This window comes from Pelodiscus sinensis, chromosome 1 (genome assembly GCF_049634645.1).
Source record: "Pelodiscus sinensis isolate JC-2024 chromosome 1, ASM4963464v1, whole genome shotgun sequence".
Classification (NCBI taxonomy): domain Eukaryota; kingdom Metazoa; phylum Chordata; order Testudines; family Trionychidae; genus Pelodiscus; species Pelodiscus sinensis.
In genome coordinates, this window is record NC_134711.1 from 93,396,984 (window position 1) to 93,422,869 (window position 25,886).

A 25,886-nucleotide genomic window follows, 5' to 3' on the forward strand; every position below is an offset into this window, starting at 1 on the left:
CCATGTTCATCCCCAATAGTTTGTATTTATCACTGTACACTCCCCACTCAGCACTCTCTCTGCTTCCCCTGCCCCGAGCTCCTGCTCTGAATTCTTCTTAGCCTTCCCTGTTCCCCACTTTGTCCTCTCTTGCCCAGAACCTTGACCTTTCTCTGCTGATCCCGCCACCTTCCTGTCCCTCATCAACCATTTTTACTAATCGCAAGCCCTGCCATCCTTAGCTTCCCTGAAGTTAATTTGCCTGGGATTCTGCTAGAGAAATGAGAGAGAAACCTTTACAATAACTTGGTAAGCATTTGCTTTTCAGACAGTTTATTCTCTCTGCTGCTTTGACCAGGACATCACAGATAGCACAACTGTTTTGCATTCATTTGTCCCACAGCCTCTTTGCCCCATGAGTTAGAATATGGGACACATTCAAGGTTCTTTCTTTTAAAATGTTGTCATTTAAATTATTAGCTATGCAATGAATCGTTTGTGTGTCTCCTGTGACATTACAGCGATGATGTGTTACTCTCCAGTGACACCATGCAGGGAAGACTTTCCTTCTCTCCCTTCTCTCCCCCTCTTCCCTCCCTCCCCACCCCTTGTCCTGCGGCAGGAGGGCATGCTCTGTCTTTCTGAGCTTCAGGGTTGTTGGAGCAGCGTAATAACACTGACAGGTGAGTAATTAATTGAGAAGTTACCTAATTAGATCTGAGCCTGCATGGAAACCTTTCTACAGGGTAACCAACAAAACCTGGATTTCTGTCTGTTCACCTGCAGAACAGTGATAACAGGCACAGAGATTCAAATATGCACATACTGAAATATCGAACACTTTCATACAGCATTAATGGGGCCAACACCGCAGCTGGCTTCAATGGAGCTGTGCCCTTTTATAGCTGGTAAAGATCTGGCCCAAGATTTATTTTGCAGTATGTCCACCAGCACATATTCCTATTATATTGAGACACATACAATGTGTGCACATAAAAAAAAAGTACACACACATACAGTATACACACACTCAAATATATTCACAAAGACATTCTCATGTACATATACAAACACACATGGTGTTCTGCAAGAGGAGACGTATAGCAAACATTATTTGTCACTTCTCTCATTCTCTCACTTCTCTCAGAATGGCCCCTTATATTTCTCTATCCTCATCTCTCTGACTTTCCTGAATTTAGATATAGGTCTCAACCATCATCCTACGCCAGAGCTTCCATGAATAGCTATGGAGCTACAATCCACATTTCCACCTGCAGAATTTGACTCTTTGTCTAGACATGGTGACTGTACTATTTAAGGAAATTCATGCATGATGCCTCTGGAAGGCATGCTGCCATAATGTATCCTCTGCTGGCACATCTTAGCCTTCATTAGTTTGACTAGGCAGGAGAACATTTGAAGCACAGTTCCATTGTTTCAAATTTAAACCAATCCAGATTATCTGAAAATGTGATGTATAAACTAGGGATGTGCAAGGTTAACCAGTTGACTGGTAAACCTCACTCTTAATGGGTGATGCTTAAGCAGCTTATCAGTTCCAATTAACCGTTGGGGGCTGGAGCAGCTCCCCCTGCCTTGGGAAGGGGGGCTGCTCTGGCCCCACAGGGCGCACTGCAGACAGGGGTGCTCCACATCTGCTTGTGCTGCTCCAGTGTGCCCTGCTGCAGTGGGATGGGTTAAAAGTATTTGAGCGAAATCATGTCAGTCTAGATGCAGCCTAAGAGAAGTTGTCTCTCCCTAGTTCTTATTTCAGGTGCAGTTTTTCACAAATCAGAGCTTATCTTTTTCTCTAACCTGGACTCAGCAATGCTCCTCCCCCATCTTACTACAGTTCTTTTTCTCCAGGTATTCTTGTGTATCCTCTTAACAGTTCCAAAGCCAGTTCAAGACCATTATTCTTTGCTTCCTATCCCTTAAATAGAATTTCTGCAGGGCAGGAAACCTTTGTTTAATTTGCCCTTCCCCTATGGAAAAGTACAAAATTCAAGATGGATTCCAGCACCAGGTGGCACGGTCATGTGTCTTTGTAGAATCTACTACAGTTTGGACTTACAGGAAAAACAAAACCATTCACAGATCTTTGTCTTGCGCACCTTAAGTTCCACTAATGGAACAGGAAGACCTAGATTAATAAAATAGGTTTCCACTTAATAGTTCTAACTTCACATGCAAGATTGATACATGCACAAAAATAGAATATACATAGTCAGGAGATCACAGGCTCTTCAATGACAAGTTATTTGCCCCATTTTGCAGGCATATTTGACTTATGCATGTTCATATTAAAAAACCTATTTCTATGAAAATATGGGGGCATAGCACCACACCAATATTACATTAATAATAATAGTAATTAATAATCATGGACAGTGTGTAATGTGGGCAAGGGGAGGCTAAACCTCCCCAAACATCACACTGGCAGGGGGAAGGGAGGACTGGCGGATTGCCACTTAGGCCCCAGCCAATGGCCCCCAGAAAAATCTGCCCCCACCACAGCCCCAGGGCAGGAGGAGCTCTCACACTGAGCTTCTCCAGTCTAAGGGCCACAGTGGCACCCCTCAGGGGAAAGAGACAGAAAGGAGGTGGAATGGAGCGGGGTCAGGGACAGAATGGAGGTAGAGCTGCAGGGGAAGGAGCAGAATGGGAGAAGGGCTCAAGGCTCAGAGCGCCACTACTGTGGTCCATGGCCGGGGGAAAGGGGCTCGAGGCTCAAAGTTCTGGCTGGGGTTGACAGCTTCATTGTGATTCTGGCTGGTTCTGAGCTTTCAGCCCTGCCACTTTCCCGTAGCCCTGACCAAATATTCAGCCCTCCTCCCCCACCCTGGCCAGGGCTATAGGATGGCTAAGAGCAGAGAGCGGGGGCTTGGCCTTGGTCAGAAAATGCAGGGCGTCGGCTGGAAGAGGCAGGGCAAGGGGCTAGTCTCCCCAAGGGGAAGCTTCACCTGTTACCTATGATAATAATAATCAATAAGCAGCATTCATTCACATTTGCCACGGGTATGTCTTGCTGCTTTTTGCAGCACTCAGGAACTCCTGATCTCATTGAACAGAGATGAAAAAAATACAGGATGTTACTAGTAATAGAGGACTGTTGGCTACCCAAATCAGGCATGTCGTGTGTAGCCACAGTACTTATTTCACAAAGCCTTTGTCTTTGGTATGTTATTTGTAACTAGTCTCTAACACTGTTTGGTCAGCCAGAAGGAACAAGGTCAAAGATGTGTACATAGTGGCAGATCCGCCCAGGGAGATCACGGGGTCCCTGCTGGTATGTACCAGGAGGGGCATATTATCTAGGCTGCAGGTTTGTGTTCTGACTGCCAGCTGCAGCCCTGCATGCAGTTGCTAGTGTCTAAACTGTGTAAAGTTTCCCTTCCGATGGTTAACCCAGTCTCGCAACTGGATGGGGAATTGGTTTCCAATCTCTAATGCTGGGGGCTCTCCAGCCCACTTCCCCAGATACTCTGCAGGTCACAGATGAGGTCATTGTGCTGCTATGTGACTACAGCCTGCAGGAGAGGAGAGGAGGGGGAGGAAGGAGTGGGTGGTTTCTTTGTACTTTCAGAGATTTTAACAGCTGGATTCAGAGAGGTTTCCCAGGGCTTTTCCCAGGAAGGAGGTCAGTGGGCTTCACAAGCACTAGCTCCGCCTCTGCTAAACTCTGTGAAGGGCTCCCTTGCCCATATAAGGCTAAAGTTGTCACAAAGAACCATAAATAGTTGTGTTGTCATTACCTGCCTCCTCATGCACTAACTAAAGCACCTTTTCAAGTCAGGTCCTTCTTCCTGTTTGAAGTGACCTAGTATCCTCTCCCCACCCATCCTCCGTGAAGACAGCATTTTCCAAAACAGCACATCTATACGCACACACGCACCGAGAGAGACTGTCTCTCTGCGCCCTTTGCATTGTGCAATCCTTTACAGCAGAGCAAAGCAGACTGAAAATGCTCCCAAATCAGCATGCACACTGGGGTAAGTACGTTAGGTCGACAAGGTGTGGGCCAGGGGAGAGTCAAACCCCTAGTCTCTCATAGGATTATGAGTTTTTATTCAGAGCTGCGGTGCCTGCTACCCTTTCTCCACTGGCAAGGAAGGCGCTTTTGTTCCTTAAGTGAGCTGCTTTACTTGTGGGGGAGGGGACAGGAAGAGAAAGGAAAAAGCTCTGCAGGCACAACATTGAAGAAAGAGAAAATAACAAGCCCTCAAGTCCTGCAAAAGAAAATATGCTCCCAAAGGCTTATCCCTCTTTCGAAGATGCAGTGTATTCCTGAGAGGGGGTGCCCAGGTACAGAGACATTCTCTATGAATGGAAGGACACTATCTCTAATAAGGAAGAATGGTTCAGCGGGTAATACAGTTGCCTTGGAAACCTGTGTTCAGATCCCTGCTGTCCCGTATAACGTTGGGAAAGTCACTTATCCTCAGCTGCCCATTTGTAAAATGGGCTAAGAGCAGTGCCCTACCTCACAGGGGTGTTGTGAGAAGACAAGCATTAAAGACTGAGGCATTTAGATGTTAGGGGAAAAGCAGACAGAAAAGTACCTGATCTAGATAACGGAAAGGCAGTGTAGTTTGAGAATCAATATGGTATAATGGACAGGGCACTGAATTGGGAGTCAGAACATCTGGTGGGCCAACTCATCAGCCAATATGTCAAATATAGTTCCCAAGAGCAGCAGAACGCCAGTCCTCTTCTTTAGGGTTTCTCTTTGTAACAAAATGGTGTCAGCACATCTCAACACAAATCTTTCCTAGTCTCTTAATTCTTTCCTGTAAGTCAGGGCCTTCTGCCAGGCCTTTCCAAAAGTTGTTCTTGGAGCCTTACCCTAGCCCTACCTCTCCCTCTCTGATTACGCTGGCTCTCTTTTATAGGAGGGGCTGTTGCCAAGCTCTCATGTAACTCCCGTTACCTCAACCGGTCATTCAGAGCCTGGAAATAGTGCACTAGGTCACATGCTTGTGTTCCAGGATCAGGTCACTGTTACAGCTGGGTGGTATTCCCAGCTCTTGTCTTTTTGTGTGATCTAAGGGAAAGCAAGTCACTTCTAATCTTTGTGCCTCTCTTTCTCCTCACACCCTTTATCTGCCTTGTTTATACTGTAGACTCTTTGGTAAAGGACTTTTCTCTCGCTATAGTTGTACAGTAAAGCCTCCTCATTCACAGTGGATGCGTTCTTGGGACCACTGTAAATGGTGAAATCTGCAAATATTGGCAGCAGCTGCCACAGTGGACTCCCTGTGGTTCCTGGTGAGTGCAGGGTTGGGGCCTTGTTGCTGTTTGGCAACAAGTACCCCCCCAAGTGACATCCCCCCAGGCTGGGGGATGGGATGCAATGGGGGGGAATGGGAGAGACCCAGAAATCACAACTAGCAATTTTGTGAATCTCATGGGTCTCCTGTATAGCATCAAGCACAACGGGGCCCTGATCTTTGCTGGAGGGTCTCTTGTGCTAGTGTAATACCTATAATTATACAAGCAAGGAGAGAAGTGCTCATGTCAGAAACCCTAATACAAGGAGGAATGTGAATGCTCCTGACAGGGGAAGGCGATATATGTTGACCTTCTACTCAGGGAAGGGCAGGAATGTTCATAATGGGACACACTCCAAATAGAGAGAAGAGGAAGGATGCTCTTATGTGGGAGTTCTGATATTATGGATGATGGATTTGCCCCTAACCTTAAATAATAATCCTTTCCATATCTTCTTGCAGCCATAGATCCTATTATGACCCAGTGGCTGAAGCCAGGCTCATGGCACTATTGCGCTGAATGTGGTGTGTACATGTGTACACACACACACACACACACATTCACTTACTCCTCCCCTGCTTTCTGGGCAGCTGCATGGATGCAAAGGGAACTTTTCAAACCAAAAAGCTCAGATGTGGGTGCATTGCATCTACTTGTGCTGTCTAACTTAAGGCACCCACATGCAGCAGTCTTTGGAAACGTGTCCTTAAAGGAGTTGGGAAGCAGGGTGTGGTGCTCCACATCCTCTTCCTGACTGAATCATGAAGCAGCGCCCTCCTGATTCTGGGTCAAAGGGTATTGCTCTGCCTTTCCCTGGAAACCAAGGGAAGATTGGGCAGCAGTGGGTAGCCTGTGCCAGTACAGGGCTAGGAACGTATTGAGCATTAGGACCTGGCTGTTTCCATCAGGGTTTTTCAGTGCTGTGGAGTCACTTCAGCAGGGCATTGCTTTCAGGTGAGGGGAGGAAAAATCCCCTTTGAGCAAACAGGCAGCTCCACCCTCTGCACCACGGAGAGCCCAGTTCCTTCCTTGGAGGGAGAGGGGTGCTAAATTGTGTGTGCCTGGCACTTCCCTCCTTGGGCAGGCTGGTGCCAAATGGTGAGGTCATGTGTATCAGGATTAAGCATGAGTTCAGTTTGCAGAGGGAAGGCAGAGGCCACTCCTTTCCCTGTTGGAGCTCTGTGCCTGAAGGCATGCTGAGCAGTCACTCAGGGAGCGGGCAAAAAAGGAAAGGGATACTGGGAGCCAAGCTGGATAGTGCCTTACAAGCCAAATTAATGGAGAGTGATAGGAGGAGTTATAGCTCTCAGCACCCTTAGTTTTCTTCCTTCTCTGAGAGGGCTGCACCCAGAGTCCATCCTAGGCAACAAAAATCCAGTTCAGGCTCTTTCCTTCCTCAGTGCATCCATCCAGGAAACAGATCCCTTTAACACTAGACTTCATATTCTGTGATGTGTAGGAACCCACAAAATATGGGGAAAGGAATGTGGATGTTCTTATGGATTGTGATGTTTGATAGGAGAATCTTTATAGGAAATCTGAATCACTTGTTTTCACCTTTCTGCTTCTTCCCTCCCACATCTAAAGAGGTAGTATTTTTGAAATTCAAAGCCATGCATGCAGGAAGACAATAGGTCTTTATACATCTACATTCATTTATAAAGACTCAAAGAGCAGTATAGGCCTTTGTGAAACTAATAAACCAAGGAGGTACTTAGACTTCATAGTTAAACCGCATCCATAGGAAGCAGAACAGCAGAATAACAAGTGGTTTCAGCAAGCTGACATTTAAGTTATGAATAAATAGACAATGGAAAGAAGGAGTGAACAAGAATACTTCCTGACTTAGGTTTATTGATTCACTGGGTGGAGGGGAATTGGCTTATCTTCTTATTTCATGTTTTGGATCTTCACTACATTTTCTTTAACTTCAAGAACAATATCCCCAAAACTCCCTTATTAATTAACCAGAGGTCCCGGCAGGACCCCATTGCCCCATTCTCCCACTGCAAGTTGTGGAATGTCCCAAGACCAACAAAAGGCCACTGTCTCTATCTCTTCTGCAGCCTTGGTTGATCCAACACTCTCATACTTCCTGTTATCTGAGAAATACACGTGGAATTGGTGCCAGCCTAGGGCGCTGCAAGCCCAGGAACTAATGGATGCTGCACTAATTTTTATAGGGGCAGTGTATTTGTTAAAGCAGTCAAGATGCTTTCTTCATTTTAGGCTTATCACTGGACATGGAAGCTACAGGTGCTTTGATAAATGGAATGAAGAGGTCAGGTGGTTTAACTGGAGCTTCTACTACATCTCTGCTGAAAGATAACTTCCTGCGGCGAGACACCTCTGTATATCCCATTACAGAATGGGAAGCGACTGTTTGGGAAGGAGTATGGCAGAAAGGGATCTAGGGGTTATAGTGGACCACAAGTTGAATATGAGTCAGCAGTGTGATGCCGTTGCAAAGAAAGCAAACATGATTCTGGGATGCATTAACAGGTGTGTTGTGAGCAAGACACGAGAAGTCATTCTTCCGCTCTACTCTGTGCTGGTTAGGCCTCAATTGGAGTATTGTGTTCAGTTCTGGGCACCGTATTTCAAGAAAGATGTGGAGAAATTGGAGAGGGTCCAGAGAAGAGTAACGAGAATGATTAAAGGTCTAGAGCATATGACCTATGAGGGAAAGCTGAAGGAATTAGGTTTGTTTAGTTTAGAAAAGAGAAGATTGAGGGGGGACATGATAGCAGTTTTCAGATATCTAAAAGGGTGTCATAAGGAGGAGGGATCTTGCGAACAGGAGTGGCTAACAGGGAGTTTGCAGAGGGAGTTCTCCAGGTAAAAGAGGAGTAAATACGGGACCCTTGTGGTAAGTGGCTGTCTGTAGTGTGTGTTTCGGGGGGGGGGGCGTTACTTGCTGTGTGCTGAGCTTGTGTTTGTCTGGTTTGGTTTGGTTTGTTTGTTTGTTTGAAGGAGCTTCTAAAAGGTTTGAAATCTAGAAGCCTCTGTTAATTGGCTGAGCCTCAGTCAGGGGGAGGGGCTAGCAGAGCTATATAAGCCTGTGAGTCAGCGACCAGGGAGTGGCTAACAGGGAGTTTGGAGAGGGAGGTTAGAGGGTGCTAGTGACTCCTGACCTTCTTTAAACCTAACTTTTATAATAATCTATACTCCAGAGACTTAAGCCCAGTTTATACTTAAATTTATTCATAAAAAAATGCAGACAGAAGCCCAGCAGCAGAGTGGGGGCTATCCTGTTTATTGCGTCGAGTGTAACATGTATGATTACCTGCCCTGTGGGCGAGTGGAGTACGTGTGCACCCGTTGCAAGGAGCTCCTGGCCCTCAGAGACCGAGTTCGGGCTTTGGAGGCCAGGGAGGCTGAACTGGAGGAGCTAAGGGAGGTAGAGAGATATGTTGATGAGACTTTCCGGGACATGGTAGTACTGTCCCACCTCCGGTCTGAGAGCCCCAGTGCTCTTAAGGAGGAGGAAAGTCTCAAGGGAACAGAGCATTCCATGGGAACAGAGGGAAACCATCCCGTAGTTGGGACCCGCCTTCGAGGATGTTGCGGTATCCTCTCGCACTGATACCTCTGAGGGGGAGGGAATGCCAGATGTTAGGAAGAGGCAGGTGTTAGTAGTGGGTGATTCGATTGTTAGAAACATAGGTAGTTGGGTTTGTAATGACCAGGAGAACCGTATGGTCACTTGCCTGCCTGGTGCAAAGGTTTCGGATCTCTCGAGGCATCTAGATAGACTAATGTGTAGTACTGGAGAGGAGCTGGTGGTCGTGGTACATGTAGGTACCAATGACGTAGGAGAGATGTCCTGGAGGCCAAATTTAGGTTGCTAGAAAAGAGACTGAAATCCAGGATCTCTATGGTGGCATTCTCGGAAATGCTTCCAGTACCACGCGCAGGGCCAGGTAGGCAGGCAGAGCTTTAGAGTCTCAATGCGTGGATGAGACAATGGTGTAGGGAAGAGGGGTTTGGATTTATCAGGAACTGGGGACACTATTGGGAGAGGGGGAGCCTATACAGGAAGTATGGGCTCCACCTAAACCAGGGTGGAACCAGACTGCTGGCACTAAACATTAAAAAGGCCGTAGAGCAGTTTTTAAACTAAGAGATGGGGGAAAGCCAATTGGTGTGGAGATGCACATAAATCGGAGGGAGACTTCTCTTAGAGGAGAATCCGTTGATAGAGATTCTCTAAGCTGTAGTCAGAAAGAGAGGAGGGGAGAGGACAAACTATGGGCCAGAGCGGACAAACAACCGCATATAAAAGAATCCAATGCATCAGGGAAGGGCAGACAAATAAGCAGTGGCAAATTTTTAAAGTGTTTCTACACAAATGCTAGGAGTCTGACTAATAAGATGGCTGAACTAGGGTACCTTGTATTAAAGGAGGAGATTGACATAATAGGAATCACTGAAACCTGGTGGAATGTGGGACACAATCATACCGGGATATAAAATATATCGAAAGGATAGAGCAGGCCAGGTGGGTGGCAGAGTGGCACAGTATGTGAAAGATAATGTAGAATCAAATGAAATAAAAATATTGAATGAATCAACATGTTGCATAGAATCGCTATGGATAGTAATTATATGCTCCAATAATAAGAAATTAGCAGTAGGGATATGTTACCGATCACCTGACCAGGACAGTGAAACTGACATTGAAATGCTGTGGGAGATTAAAGAGGCTACCAAAATAAAGAACTCTATAAATAATGGGGGATTTTAATTATCCCCATATTGACTGGATACATGACACCTCAGGAAGAGAAGTAGAAAGAAAATTTCTCAATGGCTTAAATGACTGCTTCTTGGAGCAGCTGGTGCAGGAACCCACAAGGGGAGAGGCAATTCTCGATTTAGTCCTGAGTGGAGCGCAGGAGCAGGTCCAGAAGACAACCATTACAGGACCACTTGGGAATAGTGACCATAATATAAAAACATTTAACATTCCTGTGGTGGGAAGAACACCTCAGCAGTCCAGCACCCTGGCATTTAATTTCAAAAAGGGGAATTACACAAAAATGAGGAGGTTAGTTAAACAGAAATTAAAAGGCACAGTGACTAGAGCCAAATCCCCGCAAGCTGCATGGAAACTTTTTAAATACACAATAACAGAAGCCCAACTTAAATGTATACTCCAAATAAAAAACATAGCAAGAGACCTAAAAAAGAGTCACTGTGGCTTAACCACCATGTAAAAGAAGCAGTGAGGGACAAAAAGGTATCTTTTAAGAAGTGGAAGTCCAATCCTAGTGAGAAATAGAAAGGAACACAAACACTGTCAAATCAAGTGTAAAAATGTAATAAGAAAAGCAAAAAAAGATTGAGGAACAGCTAGCCAAAAACTCAAAAATAAATAACAAAATGTTTTTTAAGTACATTAGAAGCAGGAAGCCTGCTAAAAAACCTGTGGGTCCCCTAGATGATCGAGATATAAAAGGAGCAATGATGATAAAGCCATTGCGGATAAACTAAATGATTTCTTTGCTTCAGTCTTCACGGCTGAGGACATTAGGGAGATTCCCAAATCTGCACTGTACTTTGTGGGTGATGAATCTGAGGAACTGTCTCGGATTGAAGTGTCATTAGAGGAGGTTTTGGAACAAATAGAAAAACTTAATGTTAACAAATCTCCAGGACCAGATGGCATTCATCCAAGGGTTCTAAAAGAACTCAAATGGGAAATTGCTGAACTATTATCTGTTGTTTGTAACCTATCTTTTAACTCAGCTTCCGTCCCTAATGACTGAAAGGTAGCTAAATGTGACACCAATATTTAAAAAGGGCTCTAGAGGTGATCCTGGCAATTACAGACCGGTAAGTCTAACTTCAGTACCAGGCAAATTAGTCGAAACAATAGTAAAGAATAAAATTGTGAGGCATGTAGAAGAACATAATTTGTTGGACAAAAGTCAACATGGTTTCTGTAAAGGGAAATCATGTCTTACTACATGGTCATGGGATAAGAGCGAAGGTCCTTTCTTGGATTGAGAACTGGTTAAAAGACAGAAAACAAAGGGTAGGAATAAATGGTAAGTTTTCAGAACAGAGGGGGTAACTAGTGGTGTCCCCCAAGGGTCAGTCCTGGGACCAATCCTTTTCAACTTATTCATAAATGATCTGGAGAAAGGAGTAAGCAGTGAGGTGGTAAAGTTTGGTAAAGTTTAGGATAGTCAAGACAGAAGCAGACTGTGAGGGACTCCAAAAAGATCTCACCAAATTGAGTGATTGGGCAACAAAATGGCAAATGAAATTTAATGTGGATAAGTGTAAAGTAATGCACATCGGGGAAAAATAACCCCAACTATACGTACAATATGATGGGGGCTAATCTGGCTATGACAAATCAGGAAAGATCTTGGCGTTATCGTGGACAGTTCTCTGAAAACTTCCACACAGCGTGCAGCGGCGGTCAAAAAGGTAAATAGGATGGGATAGAAAATAAGACATAGAATATCTTACTGCCCCTGTATAAAACTATGGTACGCCCACATCTTGAATACTGTGTACAGATGTGGTCTTCTCGCCTCAAAAAAGATATTTTGGCCTTGAAAAGGGTTCAGAAATGGGCAACAAAAAATGATTAGGGGTTTGGAATGGGTCCCATATGAAGAAAGGTTAAAGCGACTGGGACTTTTCAGTTTGGAAAAGAGAAGACTGAGGGGGGATATGATAGAGGTATATAAAATCATGAGTGGTGTGGAGAGGGCCGATAAAGAAAAGTTATTTATTAGTTCCCATAATAGAAGAACTAGAGGACACCAAATGAAATTAATGGGGAGCAGGCTTAATACTAATAAAAGAAAGTTCTTCTTCACACAGCGTGTAGTCAACCTGTGGAACTCCTTGACAGATGAGGCTGTGAAGGCTAGAACTAAAACAGAGTTTAAAGAGAAGCTAGATAATTTCCTGGAGGTTAGGTCCATAAAAGGCTATTAGCCAGGGGATAGAATTGGTGCCCCTGGCCTCTGTCAGAGGCTGGAGAGGGATGGCAGGAGACAAATCGTTTGATCATTGTCTTCGGTCCACCCTCTCTGGAGCACCTGGTGCTGGCCACTGTCAGCAGACAGGATACTGGGCTAGATGGACCTTTGGTCTGACCCAGTATGGCCGTTCTTATGTTCTTAACTTGTTCATCTTGGCTTCTGGGGATAGAACAAGAAGCAATGGGCTTAAACTGCAGCAAGGGAGGTTTAGGTTGGACATTAGGAAAAAGTTCCTAACTGTCAGGGTAGTCAAACACTGGAATAAATTGCCCAGGGAGGTTGTGGAATCTCCATCTCTGGAGATATTTAAGAGTAGGTTAGATAAATGTCTACCAGGGATGGTCTACACAGTATTTGGTCCTGCCATGAGGGCAGGGGACTGGACTCAATGACCTCTCGAGGTCCCTTCCAGTCCTAGTATTCTATGATTCTATCTCCATCAATATCATCCACCAGTGATAACTCCGCAGTGGGTCTCCAGAGCTATCTTTCCATCATGCACAGCACTAATGCCTCTGCCTAGATGGCAATCATGTCAGTTCAGGCATCTGTTGCCCCCAGGTTGCCTCTGCACATCTGACAGCACATTAAAGAATCAAAAAGAGCAAGGAACAGCTGTCTCAGCTCAGCTGTACTCAGCTCCCTACTCTGCCCACATGTTTCAGAGGGCAGGGAGGGAGAGGAACACACAGTTGGGCAGTACAGAATGGTCCAAGCTGGCAATGGGAGGCAGGAGAAACTGGTAACCTGATAGTAGACTACAGGAGGCTTGCTAGAGAGCAGGAGAAAAGTCCCAAGTGTGGGAGGGAATCTTAGCAGAGAAGCAGATGGGATATTTGAACAAAGCATTGTAGTGACTCCAGATGCACAAAGTTTGCAATTTGTGATACCAAAGGTTGGTGGGTATGCTTACAAGAGAGCTGCCCCATAAGCAGTTGAGCTGAATGCATACAGTATGTAGCATCCAGTGATAAACAAAGAATGCAGCTTAAATAAATCCAACCAATGCGGGTGACTACTTACTGAGTGCATAGAACCACACCTCCACATGCAGACACTCATTGGTTACCAGAGCTGTAGTTCCACTTTTGCTACAGTACCCAAAGCCAGAAAAAATGGCATTGATTGGACCATTTTGATTGTTGGAAGCCAAAGGTTCTCTCTTTAATTGAGGATAGCTATAACATACCAAGACTGTGATGCCAAGCATGATAGAAAAGTCATGGGGAGTACTGGAAAATGCCTCACTCTTGGGATCTATGGGGCATGCTAGAATATTTCAGGCTAGTCTTATTTTGTCCTCAGTCAATAGGGTAGAAAGAAAACCACAAAGCCATTTAATTAGAGCAAATAGTTGGCCTTAATTACCACTAAAGGTTAAGCCTAAGGCAAACACCAAATTTAATGTTAACTGGGAGGGAAGTGTCAACAGAGCAAACAGCAATATGGCAACCTAAGAAAGGAGGGCTGCCATACTGAATCCTCAGGCACCCTTCCTTCTGCTGATTGATTTCCCAGGCCTAGCTTCTTTCCCCCTGCTCCCACTATTTGAATTTTGGGAAGAAAGAAAAAAGATTTTTAAAACACAGTCTCCAATTAGATTCCTTACTTAGCTTTTCAGTCAGAAGCCCATAAAAATAACTGAAACTAAAAAGCACCAAAACAATGTAAGAAATAGTTAAACACCACTTGGGCTACTGTGTTGTTGGACTAGAGAGAGTACAGTTATAGCTTCTAAATGGCACATTTTAGTCAATTCTCTGAAGGTATGTCTACACTTGCCCCCTAGTTCGAACTAGGGAGGCAAATGAAGCATACTGAAGTTACTAATGAAGCACAGGATTTAAATATCCCACACTTGATTAGTATATTCATGGTCGGTTGCCATTTTAAAAAGCTGGTAGCCCGAATTAACTCACCGCGTGTAGACGCGGTAGTCCGATCCAAAAGCCTTCCCTCGAATTAACTGTTACTTCTCATTGCACGATATTTAAATCCCAGGCTTCATTAGCAACTTCGGTATGCATCATTAGCAACTTCGGTATGCATCATTAGCCTCCCTAGTTCGAACTAGGGGGCAAGTGTAGACATACCCTGAGTTCCCTAATATTGTGACTGGACTCATTGTGCTGTATTTGACCACATCCAAGACTCAGCCTGGATCCCTGGAAAGGAAAGTTAGTGGTTCTGACAGTAGAAATCTTCACATAGCCCAACCAGGCTGAAGAGAGAATACCAACACTTGGCTGTATCTTAAAATTACTTTAAAGTCTGTCATTCTTCTCAGTATAAACTTCTGTCTAGGAAGGCAAGTTTGTTTGTCATTATGTTTATGCAACTGGGATGGCAGGGGAGGGAAGGGTTTGGGGAGTGATATTATTCTGCTCCTCACAGCTTTATTCATTTGCTGAGTAAGAACAATGCCCCCACCTCCTTCTAAACTCAGGAATCCGAAGCATTTCTTACCCTATCCCCGTCCAAGAAAGGGGAGGAGGAAGAGGAGGTGTCTGAGATGCTGAGAAAGATTCTGAAATAATTGTAAAGCCACAGACCTATGAGACTGCAGTGGTGAGATGAGGATATGACAAACAGGCCTAAGCGTAGAGCATTTCTCACTGGCTGATTTGCTAGTAAAATAGGTATTACGCCGTAAACATCCACTATTCTTGTCTTATGTAGGCGCTACAGGATGTGTTCTAGAGATCTTCTAGTGAGTCTGGGTAAACCAGCATCTCACAGCCCATATCACACAATTACACTTGCTGAGTGATCCTTACTTCTGTTGGTCCTGTTGTGCAATGGCACTGGATGACAGCCTTGCAGGAGTGTGAAAGCCAGATATCAAATGCTGCACAGGAAGCAAATGGGCCAAGAGGAGTTGGAAATGAGACCGAGGGGGACAAACTGAGGTACAAAACAAGCACTGTGCTTGCTTTTAGAGACTACAATGATGGGCACAATAGAAACTTGAAGAGTAGATTAGATTGTAAGCACACTGAGACATTCTTGTTAGTATGTTAGATCAGGAATGTGGTTCCTCCCCCCCCCCCCCCAACTTTACATCAAAGCATTTTGAAGAAATCCTGAGCTCCAAGAAGAGAGCCTAGGGGTCCTTAGACTTGACAACATTGCCCTCTGCCTGAGCTGGAGATACAGTCTTTCCTGATGCACTTCTGGAGAAGACAGAACCATGTTTCAACTGCGTTGTAACATAGTAACTAGGCCAGTCTGCTGGGGTGCAGAGGAAACACTCTAGACATGCTGAGTAACAGAGATTCTTTTGTTAATTGCATCCCACTCAAACTGAGAGCAGAGATGGTGGATGCATATGTTAGTCTGCTGCAGACTTTGCCACCAATGTATTAAGAAAATGACCACCGTTTTCTTCTTAAGAACCATGATGATGCGGTAGGAGTTTAGCAGATTATGAAAAAGAATCTGTCTGTTCAAGAGTGAGTGGATGGGGTGGGGCACGTTTGATAAGAGTTTACTATAGACTGGCATAGTAAACCAGGGATAGGGAGTGTGCTGCAATAAAGTTACAGAGCATCATGCACATTCCCTCTGGCCTTGTGGATAACAAACTAGGACAAGCAGTTGAATCCACAGCTTGTGTATAGCTTTGCATAGTGCTCCTGGCCCCCTGCCAGAACGCAAGTCAGCAGAACCAAAACTCAAGCTCAGGTGACCAGAAATCAAACCTACAGCATTTAAATCTCTAACCTCCAAGACATGAAACCAGTCTTGTTTCTTGTTTTTATGTTCACAGTTCTCCTCTGTCAACAACTGAAGAGTTGAAGTCTGGTTCTTGTCCTGGAGAGGAGTGAAGAGGCATGGACATATAGGAAAGGGAAATTGTGTGCTATCTAATAGTTGATTGCTATTTCCCCAAAAGATCTGGCACTGAATGAATATAGTGCAGGGCACAGAGGAAAAGGACTAAACAAAAAAAGCCCATAATGCATGCAGCTGCTTCCACAGTGCTGTCTTTTGTGATGGTGTGTGTGAACTCAAGCTATAACTTGCACTGAAAGCCATTAGCACCATGGTCACCAATCTGTTGCAGGAGCAAGACCAGTTGATCGCAAAGCCTTCCAGCCCCCCAAGAAGGAGCCCGCGCTGACGCTATCTCCCGCGAAAATGGAGGTAGCATTGGCTTCCTGCGGTGTGGAGGGGAAGTCCCATAGATGCGAGCCAGGTCCGGTGTCTCAGGAAGTGCATGGGCTGCTCTTTCCCTCCCCTAAACAGCTGGCTTACTTCCTGAAATGATGGGTCTGTCGCACCATCGGGGACTTCTTTCCCTGTGCTTCCTGCCTTCCTGAACGTGCAGGGGGAGGGGGAGAGTAGGAGTCCTGGGACTGCGCACCAGCTCCAACTTCAGCCGAATGGTCCCTGTCACCTCCCCCTGCCTAGACTCCCACAAGTACCTGTCCCAGCCCCTACCAGCACCCTTCCCCCTGGCCAGACACCATACAGCACCCTCCTCCTGCCTCCTTCTCAGGCTCCCACCAGCACCCTGCCCCCTTCCCAGGACCCCATCAGCACCCTGCTCCTGCCCCGGCCCCCATCAGCAGCCTGCTCCCTGGCCAGACTCCCACCTGCCCCCTGGCCAGACACCCACTAGCACCCTGCTCCTGTCCCCTCCCTCCTGGCCAGACACCTACCCCCAGCTTGCTCCTGTACCCTATTTTCCACCAAGATGCTGCACCCCCATCCTTATCCCACTCACTGGCAGCCCTGTCACGCACACTGGATCCCTCATTTTTGGCCCCACCTCAGATTGTAGAGGGGCCCACAAATTCCACTAACTCTGGAACCCCAGATGAGTTAATCCAGCCTGGGGCTGGAGTGTCAGGAGAGTGAGGTGTCTCAGTTGGGGCTACTTTAGTGAGGCTTGAGGTTTTTTTGGAGGGGTTGTTTTTTGCATCTCACTTGTGTGGCACCAACTGACTTTTCTGTGGGTCAGTGACCCCTCACACAAAACAGGTTCCCTGACCCTCTCATAAATAAAAACAATACTGAAACATTTTGTGTTGGACATAATATTTTATTTAAAAATGAAGCCTGGCCAATAAGCCCCCAACTAGGGCCAGGTTCCATCTGGGCACAGCATCATAACATTCCTGATCCCCACCCTCCCCTGCAGGCCTGAAACCTGAGCCTATCATACACTGGAACCCCCTGTCCTGAGCCTCTCACATCCCTAAATTCCTGCACCCCCCACATCCTCAGTATTCTGCCACAATACTTCTGCACCATCCACACACCCCAAATCTGTGTCCTAAGCCCATCATACTCCCAGCCTCCCTGCCCTGAGCCCCCTCACACACGCCAACCCAACCTCCTGCACCCTCAGATCCACAAGCCTATGGCTTGCTCAGCACCCCAACCCTCCACTTAACCTCAACACTCCCCAGCCTGGAGCGCCCTCCCTGGGCCAGCATCCCCTTCTCTGCCTCCTCCTGCACCCAAATTCCCTCCCAGAGCTTGCACCTCTCACCCCTTCCCACACCCAAATCTCTCATTCCCTCCCCAGAGCCTGCACCTCTTGTCTCAATCCAGTGAGAGTGAGTAAGAGCTGGGGACAGAAAATGATGGAGAGGTGGGGAACAGAGGGTGGGGCCTCAAGGAAGGGTTGGGGTCTTGGAGAAGGATGGGGTAGATCTTGGCTTGCCCTGACGTTTAAAAAGTGAGCTTGGGTGTAAAAAAGTTTGGAGACCACTGTACTAGCACATGCTACAGCTTTATAAAACCAATACTGAGCATTCTTGAGACATCCTACATTTTGAACTTTCAGTGAAGCTCACTTTGTTGGTATTTCAGATGCTACAGAACTCTTACCAATACTATGGTGTAACATTCTGTTATGTACGTGTGGTTTTCTTAACAAAGTCCTGTGGTTAGAGTTTAGCAATATGCCTTCGTCTGAGGTAAACAACTTTGCTCCCTTGTCCCTCTTCTTCTTTTACTGTATCAAATTTTGGCTAGGAACACTGCAAAATAAAAGCAGAAATTTTATCTGCAAAACATTAGAAAAGTATTTTCATGATTAACGTGCATTTAGTTGCTCGCCAAAGGTGCTGACCTCTTTGACAAGCTTGGAGACAGAATCCTCTGTTTATCTCCGGAATGGTACAGCACAGGCAAAATAAGTGCAAGTTTCCACACATACATAGTGCTTTGCCAGTGAGCCTCAGAAAAAAATTAAAAAGATTGCACTTCAAGTATTTAGCCCAGTTCTGTATATGTGTGGTTAAGCACATTAACTCCATTGAGATACCTGTCCTACTACAATAGGCAGAGGGCTAGCTCAGTAGTTTGAGTATTGGCCTGCTAAACCCAGGGTTGTGAGTTCAATCTTTGCAGAGGCCATTTAGGGATTTGGAACAAAAATTTGTCAGGGATAGTATTTAGTCCTGTCGTAAAGGCAGGGGACTGGACTTAATGACCTTTCAGTTCTAGGAGATAGGCAATCTCCATTAATTTTTTTTAATATATGCACAGAACATGTCTGGCCTGGCTCATTACATACACTTAGCACAAATGGCCCAGAACATAGTCAGCAGCTTCCAGAGAACAATCAAGTGGCTGCAGAGCAAAACACACCGGCTATGTCTAGACTGGCATGATTTTCCGCAAATTCTTTTAACGGAAAAGTTTTCCGTTAAAAGCATTTGCGGAAAAGAGCGTCTAGATTGGCACAGATGCTTTTGCGCAAAAGCACTTTTGCGCAAAAGCAACCGTGGCCAATCTAGACGCGCTTTTGCACAAAAAAGCCCCGATTGCCATTTTCGCGATCAGGGCTTTTTTGCGCAAAACAAATCTGAGCTGTCTACACTGGTCCTTTTGCGCAAAAGCTGTTGCGCAAAAGGACTTTTGCCCGAATGGGCCGCAAGAAGCACTGATTTCTTACATGAGATTGTCAGTGTTCTTGCGGAAATTCAAGCGGCCAGTGTAGACAGCTGGCAAGTTTTTCTGCAAAAGCAGCTGCTTTTGCGGAAAAACTTGCCAGTCTAGACACAGCCACCCAGTATTAGGGATGTAAAATCTAGTTTCATTGATTAACCAGTTAACCAATTAAAGAGGGGCATTAAATGGGCACCCACCACTGACAAGGACTGCTCTGGCCAGGCTGGACTGCCCCCTACCGACTCCAGCCCCCACTAGTTAACCGGAACTGGTAAACATTACTCATTAAGGGTGAGGCTTACCTAACTGGTTAACCATTCACATCCTTACCCAGCATAGTGTGCTGCCAGAGCTGGTGTCCAATTCATTCAAGCAAAACGAAGCTCAAGCTTAGAGAGAAATCAGAGCTGGAAAGGTTTTGTGTACACAAGGAAAGGAAGAAGGGTATTTATTTCTTCCAGTGATTATTCATGTACATTTCATTTAGGTGAGTGCACTAAAAGGTTTTTCCTCCAGCAGTACCTGTTGAATCGGTCACACAACCTGGAGTGGCTCCTTCATGTTCATGGATTTAGGTCCCTGCTGACCCCTGGCTCCCTCTGTTCCTTCTTACCGCCTGTGACAGTTGTTGGAGCAGCTCACTCTTGCGTTCTGCAAGTGCCTTCCTAGCGGCCTTTCCCAATATTTCTGTACTTAGTTTTCTCTGCTGTTGTTAGAGTTAGCTTGTGGTTTGGGGAATCTCCCCCATCCTTCTTTCCTCTGGACTGGTGTATGCCTCAGTACCAGGGCTTTAAACCCTGTGAGAAGTGCCTGAAGCCTACGCCATTGGTGATCCGCACAACTCCTGCCTTAAGTGCCTCAGGAAGGGCCATCAGGCAGATAAGTGCAAAATCTGCAGAGTGTTCAAGCCTCCAAGGAAAAGGAGAGAGGCTCCCAGTTGAAGCTCTTGGAGCATCATGGAGGCAGCACTTCACCCAGAAGTGGCATGTGACAGAGCGCCTGCCCTGCACTGGCCCTTTAAGACCAGGACTCAGGCCTGGAGCCGGGGCTAGAAAGAAAGAGGCCAGCTGGAGCTATTTGGGGCTAGGGAAAGCCCAGCTGGCAAGCAACAAGGGCAGCACCAGTGGCTTGTAGAAGCCAGCTGAACCCATTAGGGTGAGTGAGAGCCCAGCTGACAAGGATCCAGCACAGCACTAGTGGCTTGTAGAAGCCAGCTGAACCCATTAGGGCGAGTGGGAGCCCAGCTGGGAGGTATATATATAGAGAAGCACAGGTTGCTTGAGGGGGAAGCTAGTGGAGAGCTGACTGCAGAGGAGACAGAAGTGCCTTGGAGGGAGACAAGCTGGGGATAGCCAGCAATAGCTGGAGGAGGGCCAGCCAAGACTCCCCTGGCTAGGGGTTGGAGGCAAAGCCCTGGTTTGGAGGCGGACCTTGATGCAGCCTAGGTAAGCAGGGCAGTTGAGACAACCCTGATGCCTGAGCAACCCATACAGACTGTAACTTGCCCTGAGGGGCTATATGAGGACAGTCAGGGGGCACTGAGGCACACTGGGGTGTGAACTCCCTGACATGACACTAAAGACAACTCGGGCAGCCTCAGAATGTAGCATGGTATGGGACCTCTCAGTACCAAAAAAGGATGCTACCAGGGAGCACCAGGACCAGTCCCTAGCACTGAGGTCCAGTACCAGCATATTATGCTACTCTCCATCGCAGGTGCCACAAAAGAAGAAAAGGAAAAACAGAGGCTGCTCACCAGCATGGCACACCAGTTGGGTGCATCCTCCCTTGGGACAATTTAAGTCTGTCTTACACACCACACAGCCATCGACTCCAGCCATTCCCAGAAGGCCATCGAGTCCCCAGCGAGTGGTGCTGGAGGAAGTCGGGGGAGGAATACTCAGACCTCCCTTCCATGTGGGAAACCTTTGAGGTGGCTTAGGACTTGATGAAGATGATACAGTTCCAGAGCCTCACACCAGCACTTGGTATGGCAGCCCTCTGAGGTAACAGTGTGTGGCTCAGCACCAAGTGCAGCACCAGCTATCACAGCACCAATATCAGCACTGACTGCCATGGCATCATTATCAGTGTCTACGGTGGCACAAACACACCCAGCTTCCATAGCACTGATAGTGCCCAGCATCAAGAGAAACCAAGAAGGAGGAGGCATCACTCCTCCTCGCTGTGGCACTGATCCCTGGCACTGTTGGCTTCTACCCCACCCTGGTCCACGTCAGAATACACATCTAATTTGAAGGCAGAATCTTATGCCTCCAGAAGGCGCACACATCGCTCCAGACCTCAGAAGTGATGCTGGAGCAACGCACCACAGATCATGCCATAGGCATCATGACCTCCCCAGTTGAAGTGGCAGTGGCTCTTCTGGACCTCATGTGCTTGTCACCAGGCCTAGGGCCTGCCTCCAGGCCGGCCTCAGTATCCCGTGGGACCAAACAGCCACTTGTCTTTTCTTCCTCAGCCAAGTGGTTGAGAAAGCATATTCCTATCATGTTTTAATAGCCTACTGCACACTGGTATCTTTGACCATTTTCAATCCCAGTATCACTCCAGCCACAGAATTTAAACTGATCTGTAATAGGGCCAGTCATATTCAACATATTCACAAATTATTTGAAAAGGGAGTAAACAGTGAGGTGGCAAAATTTGAAGATGATAGAAAAACTACTCAAAATAGTTAGGTCCAAAGACGACTGCAAAGAGTTACAAAGGGATCTCACAAAACTGGATAACTTGGCAACCAAATGGCAAATAAAATTAAATATTGATAAATACAAAGTAATGCACATAGGAAAACATAATCCCAGTTATACATACAAGATAATAGGGCTTAAATTACCTGGTCCTGTTACCACTCAAGAAACAGATCTTGGAGTCATTGTAGATAGTTCTCTGAAAATAGCCAATGTGTAGCAGCAGTCAAAAAAGCAAACAAAATGTTGGGAATCATTAAGGAAGAGATAGATAAAATGACAGAAAAATATCATATTGTCTATAAAAATCCATGGTAGGCTCACATCTTCAATACTGCATGCAGATGTGGTCACTCCATCTCAGAAAGGATATCTTGGAATTGGAAAAGGTTCCGAAAAGGGCAACAAAAATTATTAGGGGTATTGAATAGGGATGTTAAATTGTGAATAATTGACTAATCGAATAGTCAATGCATTTTGCATCGACTATTTGATTAGTTGATAAGGTGCCTCTGCCTTTGAAGTGTAGCAGCAGACCTAGGGATGTTGCTACACTTCAAAGGTAAAAGCACAGTGTAGAACCTAGGGTCAGCTGAGGACTCCCCTGCTGACCCCAGGCTCCATGATGCACTGCAGCTTTTAAATGCTATAGGGAGCCTGGTGTCAGGCAGTAAGGGGAGGGGGAAGTGACTAGTCGACTAGCTTGTCGAATATCTGATAAACATTTGCTTATCGGATAGTTGACTAGTCCTTCACATCTCTAGTATTGAATGGCTTCCATATGAGGAGCAGTTGACAAGACTGAGACTTTTCAGTTTGGAAAACAGATGACTAAGATAGGCTAAGACAAAGGTCTATAAAACCATGGCTGGTATAAAGAAAGTAAATAAGGAAGTATTATTTATTCCTTCTCATAATACAAGGACTAGGCATCACCAAATGAAATTTATAGGCAGCAGGTTTAAAACAAACAAAAGTATTTTTTCATCCAACACACAGCCAAATTGTGGAACACCTTGCCAGAGGATGTTGTGAAGGCCAAATCTATAACAGGGTTAAAAAAAACCCAAAATAAGTTCATGGAAGATAGGTCCATCAGTGCCTATGAGCCAGGATGGGCAGGGATGATGTCCTTAGCCTCTGTTTGCCAGAAATTGGGAATAGGTGATGGGGGTGGATCATTTGATGACTACCTGTTCTGTTTATTCCCTCTGAGGCACCTGGTATTGGCCACTGTTGGAACACAGGATGAGGGATGTTAAATATTGGTTAATTAAATAGTCAAGTAACCTCTAGTTTAAAGAGAAGCTAGATAAATTCATGGAGGTTAGGTCCATAAAAGACTATTAGCCAGGGGTAGGAATGGTGTCCCTGGAGATGGATGGCACGAGACAAATCGCTTGATCATTGTCTTTGGTCTGCCCCCTCCGCTGGCCACTGTTGGCAGACAGACTATTGGGCTAGATGGACCTTTGGTCTGACCCAGTATGGCCATTCTTATGTTCTTATGTACTCATGAATTCTTATCGGTTAGTCGATTATTCTATAGTCCCCGTGGGCAGGCCTGGCAGCAGTGCAGGGTGGTAGGTGGGAACTAATCTGCTAGGGGAGCTAGTTTAAAAACCAGCTCCTCTTGCAGACTGGCTGCTTGTCACCCTGTGCTGCTGCCACTGATGAAGAGACAGTAGTGCAGGTGGCAGCAACCCCTGTTGGGGGGGAGGGGGTCCTTAGCTCCCAGACCCAGCACGAAACATAACTGAGCTGGGCTGCCTGCCCACCTAGCTCCTAATACACTTAAAGTGCAGAGCCACAATGGGGGCAGGTCCCAGATCCAGCATGAGCCAGAACTGAGCCAGGCTGCTGGCCAGCCTGCTACAAAATTTACTTGTTGCCGAGGGAGGGAAATGCGTGTAGTTTAGAGTTAACCTATAAGCTTTTGCTTATCAGTTAATTGGTCAATCAACTGCACTATTACATTCCAACACAGGATGCTAGTCTAGATGGACCTGTGGTCTGACTCAGTATGGGTATGTCTACACTACCCTCCTAGTTTGAACTAGGAGGGTAATGTAGGCATACCGCACTTGCAAATGAAGCCCGGGATTTGAATTTCCCGGGCTTTATTTGCATAAGCGGGGAGCCGCCATTTTTTAAACCACGCTGGTTTGAACCCCGTGCAGCGCGGCTACACGGGGCACGAACTAGGTAGTTTGAATTAGGCTTCCTAGTTCGAACTACCGTTACTCCTCGTGAAATGAGGAGTAACGGTAGTTCGAACTAGGAAGCCTAGTTTGAACTACCTAGTTCATGCCCCGTGTAGCCGCGCTGCACGGGGTTCAAACCAGCGTGGTTTTAAAAATGGCGGCTCCCCGCTTATGCAAATGAAGCCTGGGAAATTCAAATCCCGGGCTTCATTTGCAAGTGCGGCATGCCTACATTACCCGCTAGTTCGAACTAGCGGGGTAGTGTAGACATACCCTATGGCAATTCTTATGTTAACTACTCTCCAGTAATAAGCAGACTTGTTTTATGATGCCGCTGATGTCTTTCTCTTTCCTAAATGTATCTTTGGATATAATGGGCCATTCCATCATTTTATCCATATCAATACTGTTGATTATGCAGGTGTCCCTGGTTCCCTCTTGTCCTGCCTCCCCTGCATTCTGTCTTTGGTGATAGCTCATTTTCAAGGCCAAGATCTGTCCTGTATGGAGTCCCACACAGTTAAATTTGCAGCCCTCTTAGTCTTTTCCACCAGAATTCTTTTCACTCATCTGTATCTTTTACCTCCCTGTTACTTAGCCATATGTATCTTTCACCACCTTTAGCGACTTCTACTCCACCTTTTGTGTCTTGATCAAATAAACTTGTAACTTTGTTCCAACTTCCTTCAGATAAATCTAAGACAGAAGTGCTTCTCTTGGGCAAGAAATGCTTGTTCAAACACATTTTCATTTCTTCATTTTTTTTCAGCTTAAGCCTTTCATTTGCCTTTTCGGTTGATCAGCTTAGCATTACTCTCAACCTTTCTGTTACATTGTCTATGCCCATGACATTGTTTACCCCATAACGCTTGTGTGAGAGGCTCCACGTGGGTGGTACCTTGCATTTTTATTTACCTGAAAAAAGCCTGATACTTATATAGTACAAAAGCTTCAGAGGGGCAGCAGAGTTAGTCTGTAACTGGGAAAATGTAAAAAACAACAAACAGTCTAGCAGCACCTTAAAGACTACAAAACATGTAGACCCATTTCTTCAGTAATCATAAACCTACTAATAAATAGGTCAAGCTTCCTATCAACACTTCTGCAACATTGCTCACATTTCACTGCCACTGACTTCTGAAAGTCTTAGCCATGATTTAATCTTTCTCTCTTCTAATCTTGACTATGACCTCATCCTCTTCTGTGGTCACCTCAGCTCTTGAAATTTCAGCAAGCAAAGAAAATTGTTGCCTATGGTTTTGCACGTACAGGAATGAAAAGGTGACACCAGGATGGGCCCAGTAGCACCTGCCCCAGGGATTTCCTGGCTGGCTCTGGTGGAGGAGGTGCCAGACTGGGGCAAGGCATATGGGATGAATGGCCTTGGGCCAGGCCAGGCACCACCCACCTAGAGGCTGAGCTATGATTGTGGGAGTGTGGCTGGACATCACTGGAGTGAGGTGAATGTGGGGCACGCATGGGAAGCCTCTACCACCCCCACAAAGTTGTCGTCCCCTCTCCCGCCCCCGCCAATTACCTCATCTGACTCTGGCAGGGCCAGCCTGACAAAACGCGGCCTATTCTAGTTCTTATTGGCTGGCCATCATGTCAATCTACCATCCTCCCTGACTCAGCGTCCATTGGCCTGGGCTCTTTGGGGGCGGAGTGACGCTTGTTCTCGAGCGTTAGCGGCGGAGCTTAGAACGCCACGCCCTCTTCCTAGCGCCACTTGCCCCGCCTCCTCAGCCGCTGTTGGCTGCGGTCGAAGTCAATCAGGAGCAAGCGGTGTTTCTATTGGTGGG

General features: G+C 46.1%; 2 long non-coding RNA genes across 2 annotated transcripts; one reads left to right on the forward strand and one right to left on the reverse strand.

The window, feature by feature from the left end:
• Positions 1-647: 647 nt before the first annotated feature.
• LOC142830786 (uncharacterized) lies at positions 648-18,856 on the forward strand. Its single transcript, XR_012906272.1, has 3 exons — positions 648-3,971; positions 14,937-15,166; positions 16,027-18,856. It is a non-coding gene; the product is annotated as an uncharacterized LOC142830786 (long non-coding RNA).
• LOC112547548 (uncharacterized) lies at positions 18,118-25,873 on the reverse strand. Its single transcript, XR_003091311.2, has 3 exons — positions 25,622-25,873; positions 22,027-22,079; positions 18,118-18,250 (listed from the first exon to the last, which is right to left on the reverse strand). It is a non-coding gene; the product is annotated as an uncharacterized LOC112547548 (long non-coding RNA).
• Positions 25,874-25,886: the final 13 nt, after the last annotated feature.